We start from the raw sequence: 17,246 nt of genomic DNA, 5'->3' as shown, positions 1-17,246 counted from the left end.
ATCAATGTGTTGTCACACCAAGGACCACAACAACATGCCTGGCAGGCCAAAAATAGGCTTTGCATTTTCATGTTTTCAAAAGACAATCTTTAATTCATTAACCCCTATTGTGCCAGTGTTATAATGACATACAGGCACAGTGTGAGAGCCAGCATGTTCACTCTACTGCAAACTGATGGATCTTCTATGGATCAGTGGGACCAGTGTTTTGACCGCTCTAACGGTATGAGAACTAGACACTGTGGCTGGCTGGCAGAGGGGAGAGATGTTACAATGTGTGGAATGTGTGAAGCAGGGCCCACCCTGGTCCCTCCAGGAGCACTGGGCAGTGTCCAGCTCTTCAGCGTGTCACCCGCCAGCCGCCAGCACAGAGAAAAGGCTTGTTTTACACACAGACTGAAGAATTACTGCAGTGTTCCCTATTAACCCGTGACTGAGCCAACAAACTAGCCTAAAACTGTCCCCTCAGCAACGTCATGAGAACCACCAGACACAAGACAGAGCCTGTTTGATGTATAACAGCATTATAAAAACAACTGTTTTTATAGGATGTGGAATCTAGCACTATTCTTGGAAGATATGTCTAGACTTTAGGGTCACACAGCTACCTATAACCAAACAATTGAAAGTTATATAGGTTGCTATTGCAGGGTTTTGTAATTTTAGGTAACAATCAAATACGCAATAGTAATTGAATTGGATTATAATCATGTTTCACACTCATGTCTGGTTTGAAGGTCACTTTCCCAAGATTCGCTGGCAATGTTGTTCTCAAGCCTCTTCCCACTACATTGGAGCTGAGCCACACAGACAGTCTCTGAGACAGTCTTACAGTACGTGTTGTTTTTGTTTACCACATTGTTCTTGTGTACTCCAGTAGGTAGCTTCCACCCAGATCTCTATCTATAGTAATACCCTGTCTGAGCCAGACAGAAGGAGACATGCCCAAATTAAGCCTCCCATTCATGGTGGAGAGATACTTGCTCTCCAATCTCCAATCTCCAACACACGTATAAATATTGTTCTCTTCTCCCTCTCTACCCCGCACATCCCCCTCTTTCTGGCTCAAAGACAGTCTGTTCTTCTCCCCTCGTCCCACCCTTCCATCTATCTAGCCTGATCCTAGTCCACTGGGGCCATAATGACCCCCCTCCTATCTACACCCACCCTTCTTCTTTTTGTCTCACTCCAGCTCAACCCCCCCCCCCCCCCCCCCCCTCGCTGTCTACCCCTATCTCACCCCAACCCCTCTCTCTCTCTCTCTCTCTAGCCTCCATCTTCACCAGCATGGAGAGAAGTAGAGAGACTTGAGAGAGGCTTCCTTCTTAATCGGAAGCATGTGGGAGGCGGGGGCTGGTGCTGGTAGGGAGCCGCGGAGATATTAATGGGTTTCCTCCATGTTGGCAGAAGGAGCCCTGACTGGGTGGAGGGGAAGGGGAGAGCAGACATTGAGGGTTAGGGGTTGAAATTAGTACAGAGAGTCATCTGCTTTTCAATTCAATTCAATTCAAAGTGCTTTATTGGCATGGGAAACATATGTTTACATTGCCAAAGCAAGTGAAATAGATAATAAACAAATGTGAAATAAACAAAAAATGAACAGTAAACATTACACTCACAAAAGTTCTAAAGGAATAGAGACATTTAAAATGTCATATTATGGCTATATACAGTGTTTTAACGATGTGCAAATAGTTAAAGTACAAAAGGGATAATAATATGTGTCTCTAATATGGTGATACATTTGGCAGGAGTTTAGGAAGTGCAGCTCAGTTTCCACCTCATTTTGTGGGCAGTGTGCACATAGCCTGTCTTCTCTTGAGAGCCAGGTCTGCCTACGGCGGCCTCTCAATAGCAAGGCTATGCTCACTGAGTCTGTACATAGTCAGAGCTTTCCTTAAGTTTGGGTCAGTCACAATGTTCAGGTATTCTGCCACTGTGTACTCTCTGTTTAGGGCCAAATAGCATTATAGTTTTCTCAGTTTTTTTGTTAATTCTTTCCAATGTGTCAAGTAATTCTCTTTTTGTTTTCTCACCACATTAGAGTAGGAATGCCAATGTCAAAGAAGCCACAGCTAGGGGGGGCTAGGGAGGTCCTGGGTGAGTGAGAGGTAATGGAATTGGAATCGGCCTCATTCATTGTTTGAGTGGTGTGTGTGTGTGTGTGTGTGCTGTATGTGTGTGTGTGTGTGGGCGGGGGGGTGTTGCGGGGGTGTATGTGTCTAAGTCTGTGTGTGTGTGTGTGTGTGTACTGTATGTGTGTGTGTGTGTGGGCAGGGGGGGTGTTGCGGGGGTGTATGTGTCTAAGTCTGTGTGTGTGTGTGTGTGTGTACTGTATGTGTGTGTGTGTGTGTGTGGGCAGGGGGGGTGTTGCGGGGGTGTATGTGTCTAAAACTGTGTGTGTGTGTGTGTGTGTGTGTGTGTGTGTGTGTGTGTGTGTCCACGCCCACAAGCCATTACCATTTGCACTTTCTGGAAGTATTTTCAAACTTGTATATTCAGATCTGTCATTATAAATCACACACAAATGCATGCACGCACACACACGCACGCACGTATGCACGCACACACAGACATACAGAGCCCTTATTAAACTCACAGTCACATCCCGCTGGTCCTATTGAGCTTTCCCACCCCAACTGTCAGCCTGCTTGCCTGCCTGCTTTTCCCTGACTTCCCCTCCTTTATCCTGTCCACAGCGCCAAGCAACCAGCCTGCTCATTGTGGCCCTGCTTATTGGGGCTTATTTGTGTCCATTCTCTCAGTCTCTCATCTGGTCTCTCTCTCTCTCTCTTTCCCTCGCTCCGAGCCATGAGGCCCCAGGCTGTGTTCAGTCAGCCCTTAAGACGCACACGTCATTGTTCTCACACCTGGTAAGACCTTACTCTCTCTGCCTCTCTCCAGAATATGTTTTTCCACCTCAAATTCAAGAGGTTAGAGGGAGTTTGTCACGTACCACTAAGGTTGTTTGCTGTTTATCTCCTGAGCTGTGGTGGTTTAGCTCATGAGGGAACTGGAGTGGAGAAGAGGGGGTGGAGTTTCCGTAAAAGATTGTGTCTCTTTGGGCCTCGTACTTTTTGGGCTAATCCGATTAGCATGCGGACAGAATATCTACTAATCGGGGGATTTGACTCCAAAGCCAACATGGGCTGCCTTATCTGTGTAGACTTACAGATACAACAGCAGCATACCTCACCTGTGGACGTGGCCCATCACAACTACTCAGTCAGAGTGTTGTCCCTGGTTACCACAGTCTGCTGGATGGAAACCGCCACTGGATATTTGGACGTGTTGACAGGGCCCGTAATGAGGCAATGAGGCCCGAAACTGCTGGGCTGTCACAGAGGCAATGGAATGGGGTGTACCAAGGAGAATTACAATTTGTCCCGTTCTTAGGGAACATTGCCCATTGAGTCCAACCTGCATTGTTAACAGTCAGAGGCATCGCAGACAATAGCACTGAGACAATGGGAAGTGCCGCCTGGATTGTTTGAGGGGGGTCTTGCATACAGTCGGTCATTATGCACCTAATTCGCAGACAATAGCATTAGAAGCTAATCACGGTAGTCCCAACATTAGCTTCTGTGCACCTCCCTTCATCTCCCTCACTGACAAAGCGGATCAGCTTGAGTTGCAGGCCCATCTGAGCTCCGTTAAAGCTCCAGCTGTTCCTCGTCATCCTCCTTATCCACGGTAACAGACCCACCCTGCCTCTGCCAACCGTTGATGACAACACACACAATCACCTGTGACAATAGAAATTAAAGCTATTTAAATGGAAGATATAGCCTAATCCCTCCATGTCTAGCCAGGCATGAAATAGTGCCACATGTATGTTGGCAGATAACCAGTGCCATATTATGTGAAATCTTGGTAATAGGGGGCGACTAATGTAAGTGGAGGTATAACGTTTATGTGCCTGGGACCCCATGATGGTTTTCCCTGCCCCTGACTCTCTGAGCCTTCTTCTGCTTAGGGGCATTGCCTGCACCAACTCCCCATATAGATCAGGGACACACTTTCCAAAGAGGAGCTGTTGTGCTGAGGCTTTCTCATTCCCAGACGGTTACTATGATGTCTGTCGTTTTCTATTTAGTCCTATTGACGTGTGATCCTCTTAATTACAACACACTGATCTAACCTTCACATCTTTAGAGTCACCAAAACCTATCCAGGCAATGGTGATTCCTTCTGTTTTTCTTCAAACACCATTCTAGGTGGTGTGGTTTGAAAATGGCAGCCCTGGTGGTTCCACCTCAGGGAGTCAAAGGGTCAAAGGGGTTAGTCTGTGGGGCTGGCGTGTAACCCGGGGTGACAGTTAGGCAGTGATGGCCCTCTCAGAACTTTAAACAACACCCTCTGGTCCCTCTGAAACATCTGTGGAAGTCCACACAGCACCCACCTGAGATCAAAGCGACCCTGAGCCTCAGCTCTGATTTCTCAGTGCGCACACACACACACACACACACACACACACACACACACACACACACACACACACACACACACACACACACACACACACACACACACACACACATACCCATAGATTGGAGAAATGAGACCCCCTTGACCTACTGGTCTCCCCTGGCTTTGTGAACTACACTCTGGCACAAATCTCCCCAGGAGGGTGGGCCTGGGCCAGGGCCAGGGATGTGGCATTCATTCAAATGGCAGCAAAGGGGGGTTAACGTCAACTACTTCCCAGAGAAAGGACTGGAGGAAGAAATGAATGGTCCACATCAAACATGTAAATCCCTCAAATACCATGTGTGCACATGGACTTGATACACAGGATCACCCTCCACAGGTAGCCGAGCACATCGCATGCCCCATGCCGGAGCCCAGCGAGTACACACTCCAACACACCACAAACATACACGCTCAGTCAAACATACCAAACATCCTCCTCAGTCACACACCACAAACATACACTCTCATTCACACCTTCAATGTAAACATTGACCTCAATGTGTACACAAGCCCTCCTCCTTGTAGGAGTAAAATAATGTTTTAATTACACTTCTATCTAACATGCTCCACTGTCAACGCTGGGTGTTCCTGCATCCAGGCCTCATCAATATCAGACCCCCAGTGTTTCTGTGGTCCGACATGCATGTTGGTTAACTATCAACGGTTGCCTATAAATGAAGGTCATTGATGTCCATAATATGGATGTCTGAGTAAATTATTTAAAGGTTGTTTAAGTGTAAATTGGTTGACATCTTTGATACATCTTTAAAGGTCCAATGCAGCCGTTCTGAGTAACAATTAAGTACCTTACTGTGATTGCTTTCAATTAAAATGGTCAAAAAGAAACAAAAAATAGCTTCTTAGTAAAGAGCAAAGAGCCATTTCTCAAGCAATAATTTTGTCAGTCACATGTTGTTTGTTTACAAGCACACAATGACGAGAGACTAGAGACTTCTGAGTCACTCACTGTCGTGCAGCACACACCAGGTGATATTACAGTACGGAACTCACAACTAAATGTTTGCCAGCTAGATATCTAAATGCTCTGCAGTTGTGCATTTGGTTTACTAACTTAGTAGCTAGTTATCTAGCTAAGTGGTTAGCTTCTTGCAATCAAGTAGAGGTCTGCACGACTGATTTATTCATCCCGCTCCTTTTCATACCACAACCGCTGGCTTTCTGTCCGAATCCCACCTGCTACCGCAAGAACTTGTACGAACCCAACCGCAGTTATTTTAGGCGTATGTGATGATGCAGCTCACTTGCCAGCCATGGTCGCAGCAATTTTGCACCCTATAGACAATATCAAATCATAATTTCACAGTATTATTCCAACCTCATAGTGTGGAAATATATATAAAACACAGGAAAATCTAGTTTTTGACTGCACTGGACCTTCAAATCTTGAATCTGAATGAACTTTATTTTCCAGCTTGGTTTTCTTGGTCCTTTTGGCTTCTCTCAATTCTATGTATTTTCATAGTCTCTCCAGAGATCATAAATCTAGCCTCAGGTCATATGATCCAAAAAGGTGCTGAAAAATGTACGGAAGTCAAGAGTGACATTCACATGGGTTTCCAGGTAGACAACCCTAAGATGATTAAGGTGATTCATATTCTATCTAGAATTAAAATCACAAGGAGTGACAGACAATCTTGACTGACATTAAAGCAGAAAGGTCAGGTGTCCCATGGCAAATATACAACGTATATCAGACATTGGCATGTGATGTTATTACAACCCTATAAATAGAATCCCTGCTTCACGTCAGCTCTCATGACAGCAGCCTCACAGGAACCTGACAAAAGAGCTCCTTGTCTCTGTGCACAGGCCTGTGGTTACCAATGTAATAGATACTCTCAGAGAGATCCTAGAGGAGAGAGTAAAGAGTGGAGGAGCTGAGGAATCAAACCCACTGGCCTTCGGTGGCTTTATCATTACTTTGTGGATAAAGTATTCTATGTATTTTCAGCATGAAATACACTGAAAAGCATCAAATGGACCAGATATAAAGAGCGCTATGGTTTCCAGTACGACCTCGCCAATAATCTGACTCCAGCCTTTCTGGCACGTCTCCAACATTCCCATCCCCTGGATGTGGACCGCTGTCGGTGTGTGTGTGCTGCTACATCAACCAACCAATCCCTCTTGTGCTGGCAGAACTCTCAGCCAGCTTCTACCAGTCACACAACAAAGGCCAATCTGCATACACCCGTCCTTTTATCCTATCGATCAGATGTCAGGACGCTGTCACCCGGGCAGGGGCACACCCGAAATGAGGATCAACCAGCAGCATTTCTGCAGTTTTATGAACCCCCCGCCATGAGGGCTTAATGACCTCAAAGAGAATAGCAGATTGATCACAGGTGCACTATAGCTTTAATGAGGGGGTGGGGGCGATTAGTACCCCCAAACCCCCCATTCTCAAACTCCTGGCTGTCAGCTAATGAGAGCCTGGGCTAGTCTGAATTCTAATCTTTTATTTTACAGGGATTCTTTAATGGGGCTTGGGATAAGCCTGGTCTTGCGGATTATGGACTCGCAGTGAGTAGGTGAGTTGTTTCCGTGTTTAAATTAAGATTGCCAGTTTTAGAGGTACACAGCCCCAAACCAAACTATGTTTTGGGAGACAGGGCCTGTGTGGGCTTTGAATGGCTTGATTTGGACTGAAATAGTAGGTCAAGCTCGACAGGAGAATTCAGTATTTTAAATGTTCTAAGGTTTGGCACTGGAAAGGTTTGTCTGTGAATCCAGCTGCCTGGAGCTGTTTCAGCTGCCTACCAATCCCAAGCCTCTCTACCCACCAGCAAGTGCCAAAGGTGAAAGTGAAAAAACAACTGTTGGTTTTCTCCTTGTACCCCTCAGTGTGTTTTCAAAACTCCAAACTCCATCTAAACTTGTGACTGGGACTAAGTCCACTGTGGAGGAAATAATATTAACAGCTCTGGGACTAATATTGTATTGACTGAGTGCCATGCCAATATCTTGAGAGATGCTACTATTATGGCTGCCGCTCCAGTCCGCTGGGTGGCCCGTGTCACCCTGCGCAGGGAGAGAGGACGGAGTAGTCCTGGGTTAGACAGAGAGGTGGGATTCACGCTGACATGGGCAGCTGCAACAATGGGAACATCTCTCAGACTAAGCTAAAGACAGGCGCAGCTGGGGCCAGAGAACTCTCCTATTGACACCTGTCGCCTGGTCATTTGTCAAGTGATTTAATGGGAATTGGTGGAGGAGGGGGTGGAGGTGGGCAGAGGGGGAACAACGGTGAGAAAGTAGAGGAGAGGCAGTGGACCACACACAATGACTGACACTGTTCTCTCTCCAGTTTTTATTTCTCTCTCCCACGCCAGCCACACCTGTGCCCATAATAAATCCTGCACTTCCTTTACCCCTCATTCAGAGGGATCTGTTGAGAGGTTTCTCTGCAGAAGTGTGGGTCACGGAAACCGGCTTGGGTAATGTCCCCCGCTGGGATGTCAACAGCAGGTGCTCTGGTGCTTTTAACTGGATATGCCTTTTGCTTAAGTCATAATAGCCGCTGCTGTGGAACGCACTTCCAGACACTATTAGCGCTGCAGAGTCTCTGTCCTCTGCTAATTCTGTTCTTATGTCCTCTGGATCTGACGACACCTTTGATTGTTGTCTGTGTTCTATGTTCTGTGTTTTGGATATTTTTTTTTATATATATATATATTTTTTAATGCACCTTGGGTGTGAGAAAAGCGCTTTACAAATCAAATGAATTATTATTATTATTATTATTATTATTATAACTTGGATTTAAGAGCAACTTTATGTAACCTACTGTTTTGTAGACAATGCATAGCTGCTGGTCTGTTTGAATATGTCATTATGCTGTCATAGGATAAGGGCTAGTCTTTATAAACACTGTTCAATACTACTGAACTCATGAACTAATTCAGTCTATCAGTCTCTGAACTCGTTAATTCAATATGTCAGTCTCTCAGTTTAAAGGTGTAATCCATAAAGTCTATGTTCCCTGTGGCAAGAAAATGAAGCCTGGTTTGATCTGTGCCAGTGAGTGCACCGGTTCCTATTATTCTTTAGTTTTACACTTACAGCTAGTGCCTTTTAAAGTTGCCTGTCTTTGGTTTAGTGAGTTAGACTTTTGAAGGATTAAAATACACAGCCTTTGGGGAGGCAAAGAACAATGTGTTTGGAAGGAAGTGCTTTTATCTAATTCTACATATCCTCAACAAGCACACAAAGGCTCTCTGTGTAATTAACAATGTGTGTGATTCTGTTAGTCATTGTGATGATGGAAAGAATGGGTAAGTGAGAAAAGTCAGGATCCGATTCTCGTTCTGCGAGTCCTGCTCTAAAGGGAAAGGGGGATACCTAGTCAGTTGTACAACTGAATGCACTCAACTGAAATGTGTCTTCCACGTTCTGAATCAGAGAGATAGCAGCAAGAAGGAATTCTTGGACGTTATAGCTTTGGGCTACTATCCCAAAATTCTCAAAAGAGGGAAAGGGCTCCTTTTTAGTTTAGCACTGAAGCTGGTATATTAATCACTTCAGCACAAGCAATCGCACCAGATAATCAGTATGCACACCAACACACCACTTTAATTCACTCGTGATCTTTTAACAGCATATAATATCAGGGGAGAGGAAGGGGAGGATTTGATATTTAAGTCTCTTTATCATCTCTCTTTGAAACATCAAGTTCAAAGATACAAAACTATCACCTTGATCTGTGGGCCCAGACGACCTTAAGAATAGCCAAGTGACTGTTCTTCATCATAGAGCAACAGCTATGTCTTTATTGGGGGTTCCCATTGTCTGACTTCAGATGGCGTCATTCTAACGTGACACGCAGTTGCCAGGAGCCATCTGTCTACCCAAACATGGAACTCCTAAAAAATAATGGTGCACTATGTGTTCTGTCAATATACCTGGTAAAATAATGGTTCATAAACAATTGGGGCCCTATAAAATCTGAGATTTTTTCCCAAATTCTGTTTTATATTTTAGTAGCTGGGATAGTAGCTGGGATAGTAGCTGGGAGCTTGCGGTGTTGGATATTTGTGAGATTTGTTTATGACAGTTCGCAATGGAACATTGCATACAGGCCTACTTTCAGAATTGTTTGGCGAGTTACTCATAGGTGGGCTGTGAGCTACTGGTAGCTTGCGATCGACCTGTTGGAGACCCCATGCACTAGTTCCTAATTCAGAAAATCACTTAGCTCTCCTAAGCTATGATGGACTGGCTACTACGGCCAACCATGCTCGATCAGCTTTGCAAACTTGCTCCAGCTAGCAGCCTAGTGCTAACTTGTTTGAATAGCCATTATGGTAGCTAGTTTTCCAGCTTGTTGATGCACAGCAACAAATTATGCGACTATTCTAAGAAATCAGCATGTATCTATAGCAACTAGAGGGAGTATTCAGCATTGAGTGTGTGAACTGGAGTTGTTAGCATCTCTTTCGTTTCATATGGATTAATTTGAGACTGGTTCAGCCAGCAAGCAGACACTTGCCAGCTAGCTAATCTTTGTGCAGATTTCAATTTTCAATAAATACTGATTCTACAACCACAAAACGCCTTAGCTAGATGTAGAATTAGGTAGTGAATACTTTTTTTCAATATTAGCTACAGGTTTATGGTTTTTGTTAACATTAACTCTGACTTTTTGGAGGATGATAGGGGCTTCAGTGGACAATGTTACCTTGGTAATATTTTCTAATGTTAGGATAGCATATCGTAGCCAAACTTATTTTTTAGATAACCCTTGAGTGTTTGTGAGTTATCAATGGGGGGTTCCTGGAAACTATGACAATTATTATTATTATCAATGATTATATCGCAAAAATAGCTCCGCAGCGCAATGGATCCACATTCTTTTATGTTTTTTTCAATACTCATATCGATATTCAGTTTGACCAAATCAAATCAGAGCAATTTCTGCATAATGAAATATTCTTAGATGTTTGAGCCTTTTATCACCAAATTAAGTTATTCAATTAGGAAGTGATCCAAGGCAGTCCCTGTGATATGCTAACTCTCTTAGCCTGAAGTCTAGAGCAGTCGAGCCCTTTCATCCAAAAAATTTGCAGTATGAACAAAACTGAACAACATTATATGCAAACGTAGTACACATAGTCTAGAGTAGATTACTGCGTCAGCATAATACAAGCGGAATGCTAATTTGAGGAAAAAATATATTATAGTAGAAGTGTTAAAATTCATATACTGTACATTTCAGCTTTTGGAGGCAAGGCAAAGTGGGCATTGATTCAAGGAAGTGTTTCTGTGATGTCTTGCCAATTCCTTTTGGTCCCATCAATTCCAATGTCAACCCCAGTCGATGCCCTGCTGAACTGGAGGCGAGCCAGAGAACAAGCTGTAAAGTCATTGATATGAGATAGATGAAGAATAGCCAATATACTTCCCCACTAGCATGCATTTTTCTCCACAGCTGAGCATTTGGGTTAATTCCTTTATACTTCTACCGAATGGCTCAAAGCGTTCTAATGTGGGGTCCTATGGTATGGTTTGTTTGTATGCCCTTTGTTTTCATGAGGAAGTTAAAGTCACTGTATAGCAAGACAATAGATGGCTCTATCACAAATTACACCCTTATAAAAATGTATTTAAGAGTCATGGGCAGGGCTCTAAATAAAACAATTTCAGCACTGGTGCTCCAAACATTAAAAAGTTAGAAGCACAACATAAAATTTAGTAGCACCAGATTTTTTTATTTTTTTTTATCAATTGAGATTGAGCCTATTTTAATTCTAGCTACTTCTGAAGCACATGTTGTGCCCTAGAAACGAATATGTAACCCTGTAAATACATGTGTTTATTATAAAAAGCTAAAATGTTAAAAAGCTAAAATACCTATCATTGAAATTAAAAGGTCATTTGTGGAATATTACGTTTCTACATTATCTCTGAGCTGTTACCCAAAACCATTGTTACTAAAGTTTACCATAAAACCCCTCAGAACAGCTCAGAAGTGCTTTTTTGCCCTTTTTTGCACTTTATACACAGAATATCTCAGCTAAACATAGAATCAAGATGTTTATCTGTCTCTCTGTGACCACAGGTCACATTAGAACGAAGTTGACTACAAATACAAAGTTGCCAATGTCTGTGCAATTATTCCAAACAAGAGAAGGATAAAAAATTGCTTTAAATAAAAACCGAGATGACTGCATTAAAATATAAATACAGTAGGCTACATAAGCCAATAGCCCTATAATTCAATAATATTGAAATCAATTTCATGTTCAATCAATTGAGTTCTATTTTTCTAATTGTAGGCTTTCTGTAATTGTTGCCTCTATATTTCATATTGTTTAACAGCATGTGTGCAATGATGTGGCACATCTGTGATTTAGTGCATTTTATTGGGTAAGCATTAGAATAAGCCGCCTCAATATTTGCAGCCATATAGGTGGTAATATCTCTATAGGAGCTGATCCATCGTCAGTATAGTGGAATAATTATATTGTTAAGCTAAGATTTTAATAGAAAAAGCTGATCCGAGAGCAGAGCTTCCTTTCTTTCTATCCTATCAGTATCGACACGTCCAACGATGCACTTAGCAAACATTCTCTCTGCGTGGTTTTGGAGAATGCATGTTATATCTTTGGCCGTTGTAGGAACGATGCATCATTAAAACAACCGGGCCTTGATCTTTTGAACTGTTTGGACTAGAAACAAGCAGTTTTCGCTGTAGTAATGGTGCAAGCATGACACTAACGAATCTGAGCTCGATAAACAACAGTACAGCGAAGCCTTATCATTACAACAATTATTATTACAAAAATATACACTGAGTGTACAAAACATTAGAAACACCTGCTCTTTCCATGACAGACTGACCAGGTGAATCCAGGTGAAAGCTATGATCCCTTATTGATGTCACCTGTTAAATCCACTTCAATCAGTGTAGATGAAAGGGAGAAGACAGGTTATAGAAGGATTTTTAAGCCTTCACACAACTGAGAAATGGATTGTGTATGTGTGCCATTCAGAGGGTGAATGGGCAAGACAAAATATTTAAGTGCCTTTGAACAGGGTATGGTAGTAGGTGCCAGGTGCACCAGTTTGAGTGTGTCAAGAACTGCAATGCTGCTGGGTTTCACACTCAACAGTGTATATTCACTTAGTGTACAAAACATTACGAACACCTTCCTAATATTGAGTTGCACCCCCTTTTGCCCTCAGAACAGCCTCAATTCGTCGGGGCAAGGTGTCGAAAGCGTTCCAAATGGATGCTGGCCCCTGTTGACTCCAATGCTTCCCACAGTTCTGTCAAGTTGGCTGGATGTCCTTTGGGTTGTGGACCATTCTTGATACACATGGGAAACTGTTGAGTGTGAAAAACCCAGCAGCGTTGCAGTTCTTGACACACTCAAACTGGTGCGCCTGGAACCTATTACCATACCCTGTTCAAAGGCACTTCAATATTTTGTCTTGCCCATTCACCCTCTGAATGGCACACATACACAATCCATGTCTCAATTGTCTCAAGGCTTAAATATCCTTCTTTAACCTGTCTCCTCCCCTTCATCTACACTGATTGAAGTGGATTTAACAGGTGACATCAATAAGGGATCATAGCTTTTACCTGGATTCACCTGGTTAGTCTATGTCATGGAAATAGCAGGTGTTCCTAAAGTAATGTCCACTCAGTGTACATTGGATGTTTTGGGGGTCTCACTAGTGCTCCCAAATTAAAACTGCAGGTCACACAGCAAAATATTTCGTTGCAGAGCCCTGGTCATGGGTAAAGGCTTGTCATGGGTATGGAATTTTGTGATGTGATTCAATAGTATTGTATACCCTAAAAGCAGAAGATTGAGTTACAGTATTTGTACCCAACACCCTCTCCCCAAGCTCAACTGCTATTATGTCACTTATGTTTCCTAAATGATACTACAGTTGGGTGGTGAAATAAAGATATAAAGGAATAATGAGAATGATAACTCAGCAGAGAACGCTTCAAGGCATCAAATGGCCTCAACCTTCGAGGCCAACAGATATTTAATCCAATAATGCCCCGAAAACTGACAGGGAAAATGTGGTTTATAGCAAGTTCCAAGCAGGCAATGACCAAATAAAGCTATTTAATGAAACTTTGGGGAGCAGCCAACAAAATGACACTACAAAGATTAATTGCCATTGAAGAGAGACAGTACAATTAATTCAATGAATCTGTTTGAGGGGGTGATTTAGCTACCTGAAGATGCCAAAAATAACCCTTCCTTCCTGAGTAACAACAGAGCTCCCCTCAGTGGTGTGGATTCTATCTCAGTAAGACATTGACCTGTCTGTTTCCCTCCTCACTATAATTGCCTACTTAGGTGTACTCCCTGTGCCCGGTGTTTGTGTGTTTGTATGTGCTTGTCAATATCACAGTTCCTGGTGTCCGCTGGGAGAGCAGATGCCAGTCAGTAGGAGTGGAGAGCCCGCTGTGCCATGAGTCCTCCAGCACTACAGGGGGAAGTGCTGAGTCAGCTGCTTTCTAACAGACCCTCTGGCACTCTCCATTGGATATATAGCAGTTGTAAACCAGTTGCCCCTGCTTGGGGTGATAGGGTCTTAGCCTTACTTCATTTTGTAAACAAACACACATATCTAGCTACCTCTGCTAACGGGCTAAGTTGAGCCCAGTGGGCTACATAGGTTACACTTAAAGGTCCTTACGTGACTGGGATTAGCGGAGGCTGACTGAGCAGCACTTCAGGAAACATCAATAATTAAGTGGCTAATAATCATGGGACTTGGGAGGGGTCTGTTGATATCAATATTGCTACATATTAGATAAGCATCACCATATGGGGCAACTCACCTCTAATCCCTCTCCTCAATACTAATCTAGAGAATTGCCATCCATAGACCTGTAACTAACACACTAGGACCGTAAATCAACAATCAGATGAAGGAACAGCTACCTACCCTATTATTCATACAACTCGATTATCTTATAGTTCTTGGACTGCAAAGTGAATCATAATGAAGTATTGGCTTGAGGGCAGGCAAATATTGTACTTGATCTGTGACTTACTGGCGAGCTATATGACAATAATGACCTCCATTCCAGTTCATTACTTCTGAACCAACCAATGCCAAGATGTGGATTGACCCTGCTGTATAATCAATAACCTTCCTAGAAGTGAAACTTGATCTGAAAATGGCAAGAATGAACATCACAGGAACCAGAAACACAGCAGAATAATTTGACAGTTACATGACCTACAGCAGGGTTCTTCAATTCCGGTCCTGGAGGGCCGAAACACCTCTGTTTTTCATCCTCTCCTTCTAATCAGGGGCTAATTCAGACCTGGGACACCAAGTGAGTGCAATTAACTACCAGGTAGAAATAAAAAACAGAAGTGTTTTTGGCCCTCCAGGACCAGAATTGAAGAACCCTGACCTACAGCATGGTCAAGCAAGTTAATGTTTCCAACATTTTCGGACCACTAAACAACTATTGATTTAGAACCACAGAGAGTTACCGCAAGTCGCAAAGAAAACAGGAGCTGCCTCCACTATTCCAGAACCATTTCAACTTCAACATTTCAACATCATCAAATCACCTCTGCTTAGTCTAATACAGTGACAACTAAAAGATACCAAAAACAATTTAGTCCAATCAACATAAGCTAAATATGATGTGGCTGTCCATGGTTCTGATTTCTGTGCGTGTGTGTGTGTTTGTGTGTGTGCGTGTGTGTGCGTTCGTGCAAGTAGAAAAACATGTTGACTAACCCTACTTGTAGAGAAATGCCAATGCCATCCTCCTCTCTTTCCTGTTGACGAAACAGTCTATCACTCTGTCATACAGTACAGCTTTTATTTTTTGTTGTCCTAGGCTACTTGGCTAAAATGCTTGCTCGCTAGCCTAACTTCCATTCATGGGCAACGTTAGCTAGTTAACATTAGCCTTCTACATCTAGCTACATATTGAACTTTCATACTCTCAGGCCTGGGGCACAACAATGTATGAATTAATGGTTGGATCAGAATCTGCGTTATAATCATTGGCCAGTACAGAGAATTAACTAAAACCACATGTCCAAATCCCTATCGCCATCCATGGCGAAATTTATGAAAGGGCCAATTTTAGCTAGCTGGTTAGCTAGCCACCGGAGGACAACAACACAACGAGATGCAACAATTCTTGTTTTTCTGTCAATGACGTATGCACTCAATGGGATTTGATAGGAGTGACACCAAATCCAAACTGACTTCCCTTGACACTTTGTTTTGGTGCACCAGGACCATTCACAGTTGAGCTCGCTCAGTTTAGCTCAACGCTGATTGGCTCATTTTTTATACTTTTTTTGTCAAGGGAGGCCAGATGCTAGCTGGCTTCACTTGCCTTCAATGCTACGGGTGGCAACAATCTCATACTCGTTTGGACCAGACAGCATCAGATAGACGGCCTCCACGTAGAGAGACATAGGGGCACTGTTTAGCTCGTTCGGATGCTTTCTCCTGTGAGATACATTCAGACAATTTGTATTATTGGTAAATTTTTGGGGGAAGCCTGGCTTCCCACAGCATCCATGAATACACTCCACTTTTCAAATAGGACATTGTCAGTGAATTTATAGGTGCAGAGAAAAACCTTGGCACACTGACCCAACAAAACCCAACCAAATGATTTATCTACATGAGGCATGGCAGGACAGTGTGCAGTCGGCCAAAGCTACTGACCACTCAATCAGAAAAGACACCAGAGATTTAAGAGCCAGGAGCCGATGAATATTTTTCAACTAAAGACAGTTTCTCTTAGGCATGTTTTTTATTTATTCCTCACAAGGAACAGAGAGAGCTATGTGGGCTGTGTTGTCACTGAGATGGGAGTAAAAGCTGAAAGGGTGAGGGGTTACATTGTCACAACTTCCGCCGAGGCTGCCTCCCCTCCTTGTTCGGGCAGGTTTCGGCATTCGTTGTCACCGGCTTACTAGCTGCTGCCGATCCATTTATCATCACTCCACTTGTCTTGTCTAAATAATCACACACACCTGGTCCTTATCCCCAATTAGTCATTGTATAAGTGTTCCCTCTGCTTCCTTGTCTGTGTGGGTGATTGTATGTAGTGAACTGTGTGTAGCTCGGTTGAGCTACCCTTACCTTGTTGTTGCCAGGGTAGATATTTCTCCTGTGCCTGAGTTTTGTTGTCGCATGCTTGCGCAACTGTTTATCGACGGAATAAACTCTTTGGATGCATATTACTCTCCTGCGCCTGACTCCTTCTATCACACGCATCACATACATACATCAACCATAAATATGATAACCAGTAAGAGTGGCTTCACTTAAACAAACGACTGCTGAGTGGGCAATATATCAACAAAGAGAAACCACAAGATACCAGGGAGTAGGCGTAGCCTATGTTCCATGTCCTCATCATTAAGAGTCTTCATTATCTTTTTTTTTTTTTTTTTACATTATTACAAGATGCTTTAACTGATAACCTTCTCTATTCTAACGAAGAGGTCATGACTTGTGTGACCAAGCTCAAAACATACACGTAGGACATAGAGTACTAATACGTCGTCCTCATTTAGATAAACTGCAACAGCGACATACACTACCCACTGGGCATAGACGTAATTTCGAAGTCAAATTTTTATTTAATTTTGGTTGAGTTGTCAACTACAGAATGGTTACCTGGAGGAAAATGGGGGAGGGTCATGCTATTTCAATTTCAGTCAAGGGGAGGGTTTAGTATTTTTTAAATCTAGTCCAGGGGAGGGTCATGTAATTTGTGGGTGCAACTC

At 43.1% G+C, this 17,246-nt stretch overlaps 1 protein-coding gene across 1 annotated transcript in view; it reads right to left on the bottom strand.

Annotated features, from left to right (window-relative positions):
- The window catches only part of LOC311136279 (cell surface glycoprotein MUC18-like), a gene marked incomplete at both ends in the record, with an annotated part of 58,823 nt that overhangs the window by 14,217 nt on the left and 27,360 nt on the right, over positions 1 to 17,246 (bottom strand). The window lies entirely within an intron of this gene.

This window comes from Coregonus lavaretus (genome assembly GCF_964263955.1).
Source record: "Coregonus lavaretus genome assembly, chromosome: 10".
Classification (NCBI taxonomy): domain Eukaryota; kingdom Metazoa; phylum Chordata; class Actinopteri; order Salmoniformes; family Salmonidae; genus Coregonus; species Coregonus lavaretus.
Note: the sequence above shows the minus strand (reverse complement) of the source record. Positions and strands in the feature narration are given on the sequence as shown.